Genomic DNA, 18,562 nt, shown 5'->3' with positions numbered 1-18,562 from the left:
TTACAGTATAATTTTAGATATAGATCACCTCCGATCGATCCCCCATCCAATTCAAACGGGGATCGAAATTACGACGGCCTGAGCTGAGACTCGAAACCCTAGCGGTGCCCTCAGGTTACATACAGGGATATATTGTAGTACAATGGAACATTAAGAAGTTTCTCTAGCGTAGATACAATATTACAAAATTTGACGGTAATCGGTTTTGCACGCTGGTATATTACAGTACAATTTTAGATATAGATTACCTCCGATCGATCCCCCATCCAATTCAAACGGGGATCGAAATTACGACGGCCTGAGCCAAGACTCGAAACCCTAGCGGTGCCCTCAGATTACATACAGGGATATATTGTAGTACAATGGGACATTAAGAAGTTTCTCTAGCGTAGATACAATATTACAAAATTTGACGGTAATCGGTTTTGCACGCTGGTATATTACAGTACAATTTTAGATATAGATTACCTCCGATCGATCCCCCATCCAATTCAAACGGGGATCGAAATTACGACGGCCTGAGCCGAGACTCGAAACCCTAGCGGTGCCATCAGATTACAGTCGTAACCGTCAGACGGGAGTTCGCCTTCAGCTGCTTCATAAGTCCTTTCGCGTGTTTGGAGTTTTTTTATACCACATATATATATATATACATCGATATGGGTCTAGTGTAATGGGACTAGATGGCGCTGTGTGAATTGTCCTTATTCTATTTATTCATTTATTTCAGGCAACTAGGCCCATATTATAAATACCTTATAGACTAACATACATATAATATAATATTTAAAAACTAATACAATGATATTGTCTGTGTGATCACGGCACTGAAGACGGCAATCTGCCACGGTAGCGCCGATACACCACACCTTTCGGCCAGTCCTCTTTCATGAAGGTGGGCAGCAAGTCGGTGGGGACCAGGGCCTTAAAAAAACCCGCGTGGAGACCGCGTATTAGCAAACGTAGAGTAGGATGCCCCGCAGCTAGATGGAGTGACAACATACGTAGGGTTGCGGGTAATATGGAAGAGAAGGGCTCAAGATCGTGCCTTGGGAAAGGCCTATGTCCAGCAGTGGGCTGATGTTGATGTTTTGTATATAATAACTGAGAATTTCACATCGTTTAACCTTTATTAAGCGTAGTATAATATATATAAATTTGTAAAGTATATTTTAGAATAGCGACTTTGCTTTGCGATTTTAATTTTGTGAAAATTCATTCAACTAAGTAGAGAACATTTTCAATAAACGCGTTATTGTTTCGCTTTCATAGAGTTCACGCTTAACACTACTTGTCCAATTTATAAGAGACAGCGATTTTGTTCTTACTTATATTATTTATATATACTTATATAAATAACATTATCATTACTTAATATAAAACAAAGTAGCTGTCTCTGTCTGTCCCTATGTATGCTTAAATCTGTAAAACTACGCAACGGATTTGAAGCGGTTGTTTTTAATAGATAGAGTGATTCAAGAGGAAGGTTTATATAATAATAAATTTATTTACATCAACAGATATACACGCATACACATTTTATAAGACAATATACATTACAAAAAACAGAGTATATTAAAAAAGAAGATATGAGAATATATATAAAATACATGTGCACCCGTGTGAAGCCGGGGTGAGTAGCTGGTAAATAAATAAATAATAAATAACCCTGGAGAACACAGCACCATCTAGTCCCACAGTAAGCAGAGCTTGTATTATGGGTACTAGATAGATGATATAAGTATTTAGATATTTTTTTGTAAATACATACATTATATACATAGAAACAAACCAGACCGATACAAACAATCGTACTCAAACAGTTTTCTCGTCTCGAATTCATTCCAAACTGACGGTAGATTTGACATATCATAAGAGTCTGTAATAGACCTACATGAATAAAGATATTTTGAATTTTGATTTTTTTTTAATTTATCCATTTTATTTAAATGTGATAAACCATAAATATTAATTTACATCGCCCTCGCTTATAATTTAATACCCTATCACGAGTATTATAGAAAAGCTGCTTAACTTTGTTTTTATGGAGTATGTGGCCTATTTATGTTATTAATGAAAGATATTAAATTAAATGAAAATTTCAGAAATTCAAATATTTCCATTCAGTTTATACTGAAATATAATTTATTTGTGCGTAGCGGTTTCTATGTTCATTATCGCATGCCTCTTCCTTGTTATACTGTAATTATTTATATAAAAATAAATCTATTCACAAGAACAACACACAAGTTTCCTGCTCATTCTTCTTGTGATGAATCTGCGTTCCTAATTACTGGTAGAATCAAAAATATGACTATTCAAAAGTGTTTGTAATGAGTTTATTTGAATAAAGATTATTTCTATTTCTATTTATTGTTTGAAATATATATGTTATTTTGTCACTTAGACTTTTGTAAGCCATTTAGGGTAATAACGTAATAAGTCGATCAAGGTACCTCCAATCTAACTGATCCAGCTGTTTTACAGCTGCAGCTTGCTTTGTAAGCTATATGTTGGTTAAAAGATGAGAAAGGATGAGTAACATGTGAGTTTTTAATATACAATACACTGATCCGCACTACTTCCTCTGCATCACACTTACTTGACATTTATCAATCAATCAATCAAATTAATCAATCAAATAATTTATTCGCAGAATATAGTGCTTATAGGTGTATACAATATAAAAAATAATGGTCTGTGTGTGTGTGTGTATTTAGCCTGCATTCAGGCGTGCAATTTTTTTATATATTTATGTAATTGTGATTAGTCAATAATTAAATTAAAATAAACAAGTCAATAGAATTATTGGCATATATAATTACTATAGATGGAATGGAATTTATTAAATTTAGTCATTTAATGCATAATTAAATGACTAAATTTAATCAATTCCATGACGCTATAAAAACAATGTGTTAATAAACATTTGGTTAGATTTAATTTAAAAGCTCGATCGTTCAACTCTTATTGTCATTATAATTTTGACTTGTATTTGACTTTATTTAATAAGGACTTACTGTTTAGTTGTAATCTCTTCATTTTCCTACAAATACAGTGTTAAAAGCGATCAATAAAAAAATCTGATACATCTATTACAGACTCTTATGATATGTCAAATCTACCGTCAGTTCGAAATGGTTTCAAGTCAAGAAGAACAGTCAAGAAACTCGGCTCTTATTCTTTTGCATCGCATATATACATATGTATCATCATCATCTGCTTCTTCCTTATCCCATTTATTTGTGGTCGGCGTAATATGTTTTTCGCTTCCATTCATCCCTGTTCGCAGTCATCGCGTTATTTACTTCCTTTCTTACCATATCATCTTTCACACAGGCCATCCATCTCTTTTTTGGCCTTCCTCTGCCCTTATAACCATCCACATTCATTTGTAACATCTTTCTTAAAATATTATCCTCGTTCCTACGCATTACATGTCCATATGTATATATCAACAAATAAATAAAATCGAAGTGTTTGTTTGTAATTTCTCTTCTGATATATTTAGTGAAAATATGTTAATTATATATTCACTAAATATATCAGAACAGTACGGTACTTACATCAAAAAATTATTATCTGTCTACCTATCTGCTTGTACTTATTATTATTATACTTCGACGCGACTTTCATATGCTGATATATAATAGCTACTACAACAAGTAATTTAAGCTACTTTTATATTGGAAATTTCATTTTTTAATTCCACATAGACGAAGTCACGACTAACATCTAGTTTGTAATAATGATGCTCCTAATTCACGTTTTCTTTCAAATATACGTTACGACATAATCTAAAGTAAGTCCACAAAATCAGAAGAATAAAGACACGATTTGAATACTCAGTTTCTTTATATCATTTGTTAGATAAAAAATATTATTAGTCGAGCGCATTATATCCAATTTGGCTTTTAAGTAATGCCAAAGACGTCCCAACCTCACTCCAATTCATCACAGTCCATGATAATCACCGGAGAACGGTAACATTTGTAAGGCCTTCCATTGTCGTGAGGGTGTGGGGCTGTCTGATTGACAGCTTCAAAGAATCCCAAAACAATAGCATTGTGTAGGCACTTAGCTGCAATGCTTCCATTCGATCTGAATCTTTCTTTGATAATTTTCTGGGATCCGTATTTAAGTACTTGATTATGATAGAATGGAAATTACTGTAAAATTAGAAAGAGATGGAAATAATTTTGTTGGTCATATATAAGAGCTGAGTAAGGCCGAAAAGGAGTTGGATGAAACAAGACTGGATGAGATAAAGAATGAATACATTAGAGGAAGTATGAAAGTGGCGCCGGTGTCAGAGAGGTTGAAGAGTAATCGTCTATCATGGTATGGACATGTAATGCGTAGGAATGAGGATAATATTTTAAGAAAGGTGTTACATATGAATGTGGATGGTTATAAGGGCAGAGAAAGGCCGAAAAAGAGATGGATGGACTGTGTGAAAGATGATATGATAAGAAAGGGAGTAAATAACGAGATGACTGCGAACATAGATGAATGGAAGAGAAAAACATATTACGCCCCAAATACATGGGATAAAGAAAAAGCAGATGATACGTATATGAAGGTAACAATTTTTTACCTGATGAAGTTTTGGCACAGTCCGAGAAAGAAAAAATGAAATCTAATAAAACTAAAGGAAAACACGTTGTGGTAGAGCTATAAAGATACCAACTAGATACAGTTTTTAAGTCTTTGATTATGAGCAATTGTAAAATATTTTGTATTATGTAGGTGATTGTGATAGTCATAAAATTGTGTTTTGTTTTTTTTTGTTAAGTTTGTTATATTGTTTATGCTGTTTAATCTAAATATTCTTCTGGTGTAAAGGATGATTTTTACATTTACATTACATTAATGAAATATGTTTTAAGTTAATCAATTTGCAAACAAATATAGAAATAAAAAAAACAAATCTCCCTTTATTTGTATTAATGTTTAGATATATATTAGTAGAATAGAATAGAATAGAATAGAAAATTATTTATTCAAATAAACTTAATTTAAGCACTTTTGAATAGTCAACATTTTTTTTAAATCTACCGCTTATTCGGAAAGCTGTCTCATCACAAAAAGAATAAGCAAGAAACTTGTGTGTTGCTCTTTTAAACAATCCTTGTAAGTTTACATTTTACAAGTCGAAACGTGTGCATACAAACTACCAACCAGCCATATCAGGTTGACCTTCACGCGGTTCCCCCTGGAAACCATCGTGATAAATTCTTGGTGAATTTGTCACGATGGGCTAACTGACCTGACCTCATGCTCGTCTTAACATCCTCCACTGGTTCTTCAGCGTTAACCGTTAACGCAGGTGGGTGCACCATTCCATTATCTATACATCTATGTATAGATGAATAAAGAAGAATATAGATAAATAAAATTGGAGTATCTGTTTGTAATATTGAAATAACTGTTTTTCACTACATGCATATGAATATGTATAGGGTACATACACCAAAATATTTTTTTTTACAATTTTCCATTATCTAGTATTTTGACATCTATGATAATAGATGAATAAAAAAATAAAGAATATAGATAAATAAAAAAAACGATAGTTTATAAAAAATGAATAATGATCTGTTTCAAAATGTCAATATATAAATGATTTTCAATACATCATCAAATATTGTGGATAATCAAAAGAAAGTAGGTATCCGTTTAAATCATCATTGAAATGTAAAGGAAATCTCAGTCGAACAAGCGTTCTAACTCGATTTAACGTAATTCCACAACAATTTCTTATGCTGTCATTATAAAATGGAAACAAAACAACTTGTAAACAATTCTCATTTAAGACAACAACTGTAAATTTCGGTGGCTTTCATTAATCAATCATTATTTGCTGGGTGCGTATTGATTTTGTGAAGTACCCCTCAAAGAGGCTGGCTCTACTGACGAGAAATTAAATAGTTACTTTTAAGAGCCGTGGCGAGCAAATTTACTTTGAAATGTAAATTATATAGGCATCTATTTAGTATATAGCATACTAGTTGACAGCATCGTAATGTAATAGATGTATATAACTTTTTTTGTAACAATCTTTATTCACCTGATGATGAGGTGCGAATAAACAAAAACATTAACATTAAAAAGTAGCTATGTCCTTTCTCAGAGCCTAGAAATAGAAGTAGAAATAATCTTAATTCAAATAAACTTAAATAAGTCATTTTGAATAGATTCTTTTATTCTGCTCATTCGGAATGCAGATTCATCACAAGAAGAATAAGTAAGAAACTTGTGTGTTGCTCTTTTAAATAAATATTGATTTAATTATATTTACATTAACAAGGATTAGGCATGCGACAATCAACATAGAAACCGCTACGCACTTAATCTCTGTTTAGTCAGATAACATTGTTAGCGCTATGAATTTTTAGTTAGATATTTTCTACAAACACATTATTGTCATTTATAAATTCTTCAATTTTATAATAAGCTTTTTTACAAGGAACATATTTTATAACATATTTGAATTTATTTTCTGGCAAATAGAGTACGGACTCTGGCAGTTTGTTAGACTATCTGTGTACCTAATATCGTTTAAATCGGTTCAGTAGTTTCCGCTTCTATAATGTCACGTTGCAGAAAAATAATTTAACCCACGCAGTTTTTGGACATAGTCTGTCTAGGTTGACCCCATGTACTTTATCAAAACGTAATCTAAAAGTATTGTTTAAAGTTACAAGCAAGCAATTTATGCACAGTCTGCACGAATGACCGGAGTGGAATGGAATGGAGTGGAGTGAGAGAGACAACACTAACCTTTCATCCAACTATCCCGCTTTCGGAAGTTACGGACTCCATTACATTATCACAACTTTATCCTCGGTGTTCTTTTACAGTCATAATAATATATCTGTTTGAATTACATTTCGTAAGTTTATCCTATGATATTGTACTCGGGCCATGAAAAAACCGGGTTCAAACGCATTGTCTTACTTATGTTATACATGCGGAAGAATGTGATTATAGATGAGTAGATTTTAGACACTTAAATTCTAATTTAAGTGAATCAGTATTAAAGTCGAAATTAAAATGATCACTTTTAGATATAGTTTAATGATTGCCTAAATTTCTGTAAAAACATGTATTTATATGTATAGATGTATATAGGTAGGGAAGTATTAAAAAAAACTGAGCGATATCTTGCCAACAAACTGTTCTGCAGTTTGGTTGTTTGCAGTAACTGTACTGTTATTAAATGAATCCCCTCCGATCGATCCCCCGTCCAAGTCAAACGGGGACCGATGTACGACGGCCTCAGCCGAGGTTCGAACCCCTAGTGGTCCTCCTCAGACTAAAGTCGTATCCGTGATGTGGGAGTTGGCCTTCAGCCGCTCCATAAGTCCTTCTGCGGGTTTGGAGTGCCATCTGCACTCGACCCCTATTGTCCAGTGAAGCTGTAAAGGCCAGATGCGGCCAACAGCATTAGAAAAATCCGAAAATAAAAAATTTTATAAATTAAAAAAGAAAAAAAAGTTGGATGGACGTTTGTTACTCTTTCACGCAAAAACTAATGAACGGTTTTTTTGAGTAACTTTACGGTAATGTAAGCTACATTACCGTAAAGTTACATAAAAATCATTCAATGCATTTACATCCTGCATCATCCCTTATTTTATCCCCATGGGGGTTGAATTTATTAAAATCGTATTTAAGCGAACGTCTTCATCATAGTAGCTCCAATCTTTAATTTCAGTTCAATCAGTCGAAAATCTAAGAAGATTTATACAAACTTTCATCCCCTATTTTATCCCCTTGGGGGTAGAATTAATCAAAATTCTTTCTTAGAGGATACCTACGTCATAGTAGCTTTCTGCATGCCAAATTTCAGCCCGATCCGTCCAGTGGTTGATAGATCACTATGTCAGTCAGTCACCTTTGAGTTATATATATTTAGATACATGTATACCTCTGTATATATCTGTATATACCGAAGCTGGGGCGAATAGCTGGTTAGTAATATATACAAGTAAAGATTAGTATATGTAAAAAATATCCTGGATTAGTTTCACTCATCTACGAACAATCCCGCCTAATCAACTAACATACCAATATACCCCACAACACCACAACAATTCTTTAATTAAAAGCAACAACTCCGAAATAATAAAGTATTGTTTATATAAGTTTCCTTACTGCGGGCAGAGAACTTTCTTACTTTTTACTAATAATTAACGCATACACCACCCTTACACTACACCCCCTACCCCCTCCCAACACCTTGTTTCTCGTTTAACTCCCTCTCTAGCCATAGCTTAATTATTTAGTAAGCTATTCGGAACTCTGGTATTCTGTTTAAATTTATATCACCAAGTTGAAATTGCTTGTATGTATAATTATTAATTTTGCAGTTAGGGTCGCGTCGCTTTTACAGGGAGATAATTTGAGAGTGTTTTTATTAAAATCTTGTAAGTGTATATGTTACTAGCTACTCGCCCCGACTTCGCCCGAGTGTACATGTAGTATATATATAAACGTTCCACTTGAATCACTCTATCTATTAAAAAAACTGCTTCTAAATTCGTTGCGTAGTTTTAAAGATTTAAGCATACATAGGGACGGACAGACAGCGACAGCGACTTTGTTTTATAGTATGTAATAATAGTAGATACCTAGAAAGTATTACGACACATCGTCAACCGTGATCGGATCGGATCACCAAGCATCACGTAAGGTGTGCTACCGAGAAAGACACCTGCGTGGAGTCATTTCAATTCACGCAGCAAAAGTCCCCATTTCCTTATTTTTTTGATTTTATATAACTTCACTTCGCGGGTTCGACGGATCACACGTCGTATCATGAGTATGATTGTTTGTATCACCTATGTATAATATGTATGTATTTACAAAAAAAAAAAAATATCTATGTATTCGTATCTATTATTGTAATAATTAATTTAGAATTAAAGCGACTTCAATAACTTATATCTATACAGTAATAGTAAATGAAAATAATAATAATAATAAGTTTAGATTCTGCCCGCATTGTACACCGGTTTCTCTCCCTGGGGCCCTGAACCCCAGCCGACTGTGCTTCCGCCGGGGGTAAGTCGCCATCTCCTCTCCTTAAGAGGGGAGAGGAAAATATTTGTAAAGTTTAAAAAAAAAAATTTAACTAAGATTTTTTAACATAACATAACAACCATGTTGTTATGTTATGTTATTTTATATTCTTATTTATATATTTTCATAAGCCAGGGCTGGGATTTCCTTGTAAGCATAATTAAATACTTTTGATAGGAGATCATGCTCTTCATGGGTTATTTATTATTATATTAAGAATTTGTTTCTACTGTAAATGACGTATGTGTGTGTGTGTGTGTATGGAAGGGTGTTGGGTGCGAATGTTTTTTTTTTTATATAACACAGGGGACAAACGAGCATGCGGCTCACCTGATGGTAAGTGATTACCGCCGCCCATGAGCACCCGCAACACCAGGGGAATTGCAAGTACGTTGTCGGCCTTTTAAAAAGGAATAAGCTCTTTTCTTGAAGGTTTCAATATCGTATCGGTTCGGAAATACCATTGCTGGAAGGTGATTCCACAATGTGGTTGTGCGGGGCAAAAAGTTTCTAGAAAACCGTACTGTGGAAGACCGCCATTCATCCAGATGATCAGGATGGTATTTCAGTTTAGAATGTATGTTTATTAAAACATTATAATTATTGTATATATATAATAGTAATACAGTTACGAGGGAGTCCACTGGAAAGCCGCTAAACGTATTCTTAGGTATCTAAAGAGCATGAAAGACCTAACAATACAAACAAACGTAACGGCCAAACACATTACGTTTTTCAGCCTCTAAGCAGCTTACATTTTTATGCTTAATTTCAATTTGGTATTCATTTACTTAATTTATTAGAATATAATAGAAAATTTATTCAAATAAACTTAAATTTAAACATAATTTCATGAGTATGATTGTTTGTATCGGTCTGGGTGTTTTCTATATATAATTGTATGTATATCTATGTATTTGTATCAGTTTTAATACGAATAATTTTATGGTGAATAAAGATTTACCTTTCTTCCCTCCGATCGAACCCCCGTCAAGTTCAAACGGGGATCGAAATTACGACGGCCTGAGCCGAGGTTCGAACCCCTAGCGGTGCCCTCAAACCAAAGTCTTATCTGTTCGAGAGTTGGCCTTCAGCCGCTCTGTAAATCCTTCTGCGGGTTTGGAGTGTCATCTACACGTACCCCTATCGTCCAGTGAAGCTGTAAAGACCAGCTGCTAGTGATTCAAAAGGAAGGTTAATAAGTATAATATATGTTCTCCCACGCGAAGCCGGGGTGGGTAGTTAGTTTACAATAAACAAAATAGTATATCTACCTAATTTATCGTTGTTATTTTCTTTTTGTTTATTAGATATAGAAATAATCTTTATTGTAATAAACTTAAAATTAGCAAATTCAAAATATTTTTACACATGTAGGTCTATTACAGACTCTTATGGCATATCAAATTTAGTTCGGAGCACTTTTGAATAGGCTTTTTTTTATTCTACCACTCATTCAGAATGCAGAGTCTTCAAGAAGATAGAGCAAGTAACTTGTGAATTGCTCTTTTAAATAAATGTTGTTTTAAATAGATTCACATTCTCTAACGGCTTACGCTGGCGGGGCACCAGTGGATCTTGATCAGATGAACATGAGGTCAGGTCAGTTAGCCCATCGTGACATATTTACCAGAAATTTACCACGATGGTTTCCAGGAGAAACCGCGTGGAGGTCAACCTGACATGGTACATTGCTAGTAATGGGGTCCACAGTACTAACAATCCTCTTCCTCTCATTGACAAGTATTAGGCATGCGATAATCAACATAGAAACCGCTACGCACTTAATCTTTGTTCAATCAGATAATATTGTCAGTGTCTATTGAAAGGAGAGACGGTTAGCACTCCTCTTGACAAGGATGGAACCCACATACTGGTTAAGGCACAACTTGACCACATGATTCCTTACGCATACCCGTAACCCAGACATAAGGTCAAGAAGGAACACCTTGGGGTTTTTAGCCGGTAGGTAAGAGTCCGGCAGTATCGGTCTACCTCCCCCGGGGTGGGCGGGACTTCATGAGGATTTTCCCAAGTTAGAAAAAAAAAATATTGTCATCGCTATGAATTTTACGTTAGATATTTTCTACATACAGAATGCAAACTCATCACAAGAAAAATGATTTAGAAACTTGAATTTTGGTCTATTAAATAAATGTTATTTTATTAATTCTAGTAAAACAATATTTTCGACATGCGCTCGCATTCGCAGAGTGCTGCTTGTAGCGACTGGTCTGCTATTATCATTACGACTGATTTAATCTTATTGTATATTTATATTTGAGCCAAATAAATTAGTGCTGGTTGGTAGTTTGTATTCACACGTTTCGACTTGTAAATGTAAACTTGCAAGGATTATTTAAAAGAGCAAAAAGTTTCTTGCTCGTTCTTCTTGTGATGAGACAGCTTTCCGAACGAGCGGTAGAAAAAAAATTGTGACTATTTAAAAGTGCTTAAATTATGTTTATTTCAATAAATAATTTTCTATTCTATTTTATTCTATTCAGAAGAGATTTAAATGAGTAATTCAGAATGCAGACTCATCACAATAAAATGTTATTCTATTAGTAAAACAAAACACAAATAGATATATACATTTTCATTATTTTCGCAGTTAATTACTTTCTGATGCGTAATTAAACGTAGTTTAATATATAAATGAATTAATTATTATATTTTGCGTTGGAAAATTTACAAGTTACCCCGTAATTAATTAAATTATCAAATTAATAACTTAATATTGTTTGATGTATTAATTTTATTGTTTAGAATATTATCCAATTACAGATCATTATATTTATATGTGAAGTAAAAACTTTATACCGATTTTTTTCGAAAATTGCACGGACGGAGTTGTGTGAAATTTTGCAAGGTTATATAATAGTTTACAAGCTACCGGACACAAGGGTGTATGTTCGGGCCGAGTAGATAATAAACAATAATATAATATCTCAGGACAATTAACACAGCGCCATCTACACCCAAGGTAAGCAGCGCTTGTGTTATGGATACTAGACAACTGACATAAATATATAGATACATTTTTTAATACATACATGATACAATTTTGGTGAAACTTTACAATAATATAGCTTATGCATCAGAATAACACATACACAATTTTTTCCTTACCTTCCTCTTAAATCACTATCTATTAAAAAAACTGCTTCAAAATATGTTGAGTAGTTTTAAAGATTTAAGCATACATAGCGACGGACAGACAGTGACAGCGACTTTATTTTATACTATGTAATGATTATAATAAACAAAGGTTTATAACTTATCAGTTCAATGTCATAAAAAGTTTGCCTCCGAGTTCGTTTGTTTGTTGGAAAGTTGGTTTAAAATTTTAACTGGCATGTCCGCAATATAATAATGCGCGGCGCGGCGGGGCCACTTCACTAAATACTTAATACATTGACCCCTGTCCCGCTGTGTCGTGACGTGTCCAATCTCATTGTACGCTCCCGTTGCTAATATTTCACACGTTGCATTTAAATGTAGCATAAGTTACTGATTATCAAATATATACATGTATAATATAATTATATTGTTTAAGAAATGAAAAAGAAAGTTTAATTCCACGCAGACGAAGTTGCGGATTTAGTTTGTTAAATATTATATATATTATTATAATGAACAAGGGTATATAACTTATCGGTTTAATGTCATAAAAAGTTTGCCTCCGAGTTCGTTTGTTTGTTGGAAAGTTGGTTTAAAATTTTAACTCGCATGTCCGCACCGCAAGCTGGCGCGGCGCGGCGGGGCAACTTCACTAAATACTTAATACATTGACCCCTGTCCCGCTGTGTCGTGACGTGTCCAATCTCATTGTACGCTCCCGTTGCTAATATTTCACACGTTGCAATAAAATGTAGCATAAGTTACTGATTATCAAATATATACATGTATAATATAATTATATTGTTTAATAAATGAAAAAGAAAAGTTTAATTCCGCGCAGAGGAAGTCGCGGGTTTAGTTTGTTAAATATTATATATATTATTATAATGAACAAGGGTATATAACTTATCGGTTTAATGTCATAAAAAGTTTACCTCCGAGTTCGTTTGTTTGTTGGAAAGTTGGTTTAAAATTTTAACTGGGCGCGGCGCGGCGGGGTAACTTCACTAAATACTTAATATATTGACCCCTGTCCCGCTGTGTCGTGACGTGTCCAATCTCGTTGTACGCTGTCCCGTTGCTAATATTTTCATAAGTTACTGATTATCAAATATATACATGTATAATAATTATATTGTTTAAGAAATGAAACAGAAAAGTTTAATTCCACGCAGACCAAATCGCGGGTTTAGTTTGTTAAATATTATGGAAGTATTATATATATTATTATAATGAACAAGGGTATATAACTTATCGGTTTAATGTCATAAAAAGTTTGCCTCCGAGTTCGTTTGTTTGTTGGAAAGTTGGTTTAAAATTTTAACTCGCATGTCCGCACCGCAGGCTGGCGCGGCGCGGCGGGGTAACTTCACTAAATACTTAATGCAATGACCGCTAACGTCGTCCCCTGTCCCGCTGTGTCGTGACGTGTCCAATCTCGTTGTACGCTGTCCCGTTGCTAATATTTCACGCGTTGTATTTCCGTTAGGGATGTGAATAATAACCGATCTTGTTAAATACTGGCTGACCGACGCAACTTGGTTTGTATTACACTTACTAGATTTATCATTATATTTCGCCCAATTTATATAATATATTTTTAAATTATAGCCTACATATTATCTAAATATATATAACTCAAAGGTGACTGACTGACATAGTGATCTATCAACGCACAGCCTAAACCACTGGACGGATCCTGCTGAAATTTGCAATGCAAGTAGATGTTATGACGTAGGCATCCGTTAAGAAAGGATTTTGATTAATTCTACCCCCAAGGGGATAAAATAGGGGAGGAAAGTTTGCATAAAACTTTGTCAATTTGAACCGATCGGGTTGAAACTTTGCATGCATAAAGCTACTATGAGGTAGGCATTCCCTAAGAAAGGATTATGATAAATTTCATCCCTAAGGGGACAAATTAACGCGTAGTCTACCACGCCTGTAGTATTCTAATATATTACTGTAAAGTAATAGCTAAATGGGGATTTCTAGCTATTACCAGAAATGAAAACGTAGTTATATAAAATTTGGTACGTTACGTAATTTTTGTGTGAAAGAGTAAAAAACTACTATCCTTCCATTCATACTCACATACTTTCGCGTTTATAATATTAGAAAGACTATGCAGTAGAGCAATTTAATAATTTTCATTGAGAGCAACTAAAAAAAGGGTTTGAACTTAAAATACCAAATATTCATTTAAGTAAGATAAGATATCGCAGATAAGTATTTACCCTAAAGAGAATTAACAATCGACAAACCGAACGATGTTCTGCCAATCACACGCAGTGACGCAGCACAGACTCCTCTTATCTCGGAACAGAAACATCTATCTAATTATCAGAGCGGGTAATACGTCTGTCTATCGGGGAGCGATTCGAAATAGATGCGTAACTAACGGGTAATCTTTTCCGGATGCTACCGGAATATTCCGGATTAACTGATACGTTTTTTGCGTAATTAACAGTTGGAACTTCACTATTTTCTGTTGATAACATCACCGTTAGTATAGGGTTACTTTTCATTTTATACTAGTAGCAGGTGGGGAGAAGAAGATTGTGTTGAGAAAACTCTTTTGATAATAATAATAATAATGATAACCTCAGGACAATTCACACAGCGCCATCTAGACCCAAGTTTAGCTAGCTAAAGCTTGTGTTATGGGTACTAGACAACTGATACAAATACATAGATATTTTTTTTCTAAATACATGCATATTATACATAAAAAACACCCAGACCGATACAATCATAGTCATGAATACAAATGTATGTGCCGTGCGAGGAATCGAACCCACGACCATCGGTCATAAGGCAGTGTGCTAAACCGCTAGACCATCGAGGTCGTCGTCGTCGTCGATGGTAATAAATACATCTAGATATTTTTGTGTTATGGGTACTAGACAACTGATACAAATACATAGATATTTTTTTTCTAAATACATGTATATTATACATAGAAAACACCCAGACCGATACAATCATAGTCATGAATACAAATGTATGTGCCGTACGAGGAATCGAACCCGCGACCATAGGTCATAAGGCAGTGTGCTAAACCGCTAGACCATCGAGATCGTCGTCGTCGTTGGTGGTAATAATAATAATAATAATCTCAGGACAATTCACTCAGCGCCATCTAGACCCAAGTTAAGCTAACTAAAGCTTGTGTTATGGGTACTAGACAACTGATACAAATACATAGATATTTTTTTTCTAAATACATGCATATTATACATAGTAAACACCCAGACCGATACAAACAATCATACTCATGAATACAAATGTATGTGCCGTGCGAGGAATCGAACCCACGACCATCGGTCATAAAGCAGTGTGCTAAACCGCTAGACCATCGAGGTCGTCGTCGTCGTCGATGGTAATAATAATAATCTCAGGACAATTCACACAGCGCCATCTAGACCCAAGTTAAGCTAACTAAAGCTTGTGTTATGGGTACTAAACCGCTAGACAACCGAGTTTTCTTGTATTCTATAATCAAAAATATAAAAACAAAATTTTATAATTGTCACTTCACTGTCTACCATCTTACCATTAAATACATTTTTCAGTCATAAATAGTTTTACTACATATTTTTTTTTATATCAAAATTTGAGCGCGTTTAACCGCAATCTCACCTGATGTTAATAGTAATCGGTTATTGTAATCATCATAATTTTTATTTTGCGTCCAATATTTACAATTTTAATCGGTCCCTACACTAAGTAGTGGTATTTTAGGTTTTATTATCATAAATTGTGTTTCTCCTGATTAAAATATAAAAATATCTAAAAATCAACTTTAACAGAGGAGCAACTTATAAAAATTACAAAATACGTTTCTCCTTTATAAAGTCGGTTACGAATACAATTCATCTGCGACAGTAAACGACATTAGCAATTCTAACATGAACGCTGGGAGCTCACCGCAAACCAACAAACACATGCATTCCCACTTTATCTTCAATGTTGATATGTCACTTCGCGTACGTCATCGCACAATTACAGATTAAACTGCAATAATTAATGTATACATTTAGTACTAGCTTTTAACCGCGGCTTCGCTCACCCCTCCGATCGATTCCCCGTCCAATTGAAACTACCATTCAGTAGGGATGATAGGAATTAAACAAAAAAAAGACCTTCCTCATTAAAACAAAAAAATCTTAATAGCGCCATCTACATTTACCTGTGGCGCCATCTAGTTTGCTCGAAGTGAACTAATATAATACATTTGGAACTATCATAAACAGTATATTTTAAGCCCCCCTCCGATCGATCCCCCGTCCAATTCAAACGGGGATCGAAATTACGACGGCCTGAGCTGAGGTTCGAACCCCTAGTGGTGCTCTCAGACTAAAGTCGTATCCGTCAGGTAGGAGTTGGCCTTCAGCCGCTCCATAAGTCCTTCCTTGGTTTGGAGTGTCATCTGCACTCGCCCCCTAACGTCCGGTGAAGCTGTAAAGGCCAGCTACGGCCAACAGTATTAGAGTAGTCCGAAAAAAAAAACCATACCACACTATTTATTTAATGTTTCTGTAATCTTTGACCACATACGAAAATGTATATAAAAACTAGCTTTTAGCCGCGGCTTAGCTTGCATTGAATAAATTACATAATCTCATTACTGGTTGCTAGATGGCGTTGGAGTAGCAAAATTTTGATAGTTTCTTTTTATGTTGTTTATAAAAAATATTTGTTCTTTTTTAATAAAAAGTATCCTATGTTCATTCTAATCATTATCATCATCGCAGCCCGGAAGACGTCCACTGCTGGACATAGGCCTCCCCCAAAGATCTCCACGACGATCGGTCCTGCGCTGCTCGCATCCAATGCCTTCCAGCGATCTTGACCAGATCGTCGGTCCACCTTGCTGGAGGCCTTCCTACGCTGCGTCTTCCGGTCCGTGGTGGCCACTCGAGGACTTTACTGCCCCAATGGCCATCTGTCCTACGAGCTATGTGCCCTGCCCATTGCCACTTCAGAGTCGCAATTCTTCGGGCTATGCCGGTCACTCTGGTTCTTCTGCGGATCTCCTCATTTCTGATTCGATCACGCAGAGTAACTCCGAGCATAGCCCTCTCCATTCGTTCATTCTAATAATATGTATATAAAATTTCATGAGGATCTTATGAGAATATCACAGCTTTCATTTAGTATAGTTATTTATTAGTAGTCAGTGACCAGGACAACTAATAGTCCTGATCACTCAGTCAGGAATCAGTCTTGCTCACTTAAATGTTCAGACAGTCGGTGGCGTGGTGTTGCATTATTGGACTCCCTCAAATTTGGTTGTGTGCAGTGATGGCTGTCTTACTCGTCATACTCGTGAACATGTGCTGCTTCTATGGACTGGTTGCTATGATAACTATGACGGATTTATTTTCTTACTCAAGTAACTATTCAAGCATTTAAGTCAACTTTGACATTTGGCAGTTTGTGTGAAACAAAATAAAAAATATTTTTTTCGGTCCACAGACATCACTATTTTGAATTAAACTAACTTGATGTTTATCGCTTTTCTATTTAAAGCTAACAGCTTACCCAATCCACTTTATTTCCCTACGGAGTATACTAACACTATCGAATATTTGGTTTAATGTTGAGAATTATCTTTCTGCTGTCCAAATATTTCGTTATACCGTTAGTTTCTAAATTACCTTTTTTATATGTAAATTTCCTAACATGAATAGCTAATATTCAGATCCAATAATCATTTATTCATGTAGGACATTTTAGCCAAAAATTTGACGTTCCTGAGCACGTAATTTTTTTTATATTATAATTTTATTTTTTTCTCTACCGTCCAGTATAGTATATAGATTCAATTGAGAAGAAGAGGCAAGAAACTGAAATGATTTTTTTTAAAGCTAGTTTATTTATAGATGTCTATTTCTAACAATAAATGAGGAGAGCCAAGTCATAGACACTTGGCTTCTAATATTAAATAAAAAGCTAAGAATAGAATAAGAATAGAATAAAAAACCATTTCTTCAAATAAACTTACATTGAAGCACTTTTGAATAGTCATAACATTTTTTTTTAATCTACCGCTCATTCGGAATGCTGTCTCATCACAAGAAGAATAAACAAGAAACTTGTGTGTTGCTCTTTTAAATAATTTATTCTTACTTACAATTTAAGTTTAAGTGTGTGAATACAAACCACCGATTAGCACTAATTCAATGAAATAATAAAATAGAAAAAAAACATTCAATATACAACAACTGGTTAAACAATTAATAAGAGAAAATAAGTCATAGTGATTAGAGCAGACCAGTCCACACAAGCAGCACCCGTTCACGAGTATGACGGATGAGCCAGCCATCACTGCGCTCGACCATAAATA

The 18,562-nt window shown here is 34.6% G+C and overlaps 1 protein-coding gene and 1 non-coding gene across 2 annotated transcripts in view; both read left to right on the top strand.

Annotated features, from left to right (window-relative positions):
- LOC131843127 (cell adhesion molecule DSCAML1-like) overlaps positions 1-18,562 on the top strand; it is a 283,924-nt gene that overhangs the window by 183,964 nt on the left and 81,398 nt on the right. The window lies entirely within an intron of this gene.
- Positions 10,903-10,993, top strand: LOC131843155 (U6atac minor spliceosomal RNA). The gene has a single exon (XR_009357525.1). It is a non-coding gene; the product is annotated as a U6atac minor spliceosomal RNA (small nuclear RNA).

Source organism: Achroia grisella, unplaced genomic scaffold (assembly GCF_030625045.1).
Source record: "Achroia grisella isolate CSIRO2021 unplaced genomic scaffold, CSIRO_AGI_Agris_v1 utg2786, whole genome shotgun sequence".
NCBI lineage: Eukaryota > Metazoa > Arthropoda > Insecta > Lepidoptera > Pyralidae > Achroia > Achroia grisella.
This window is presented reverse-complemented; position numbering and strand designations above follow the sequence as displayed.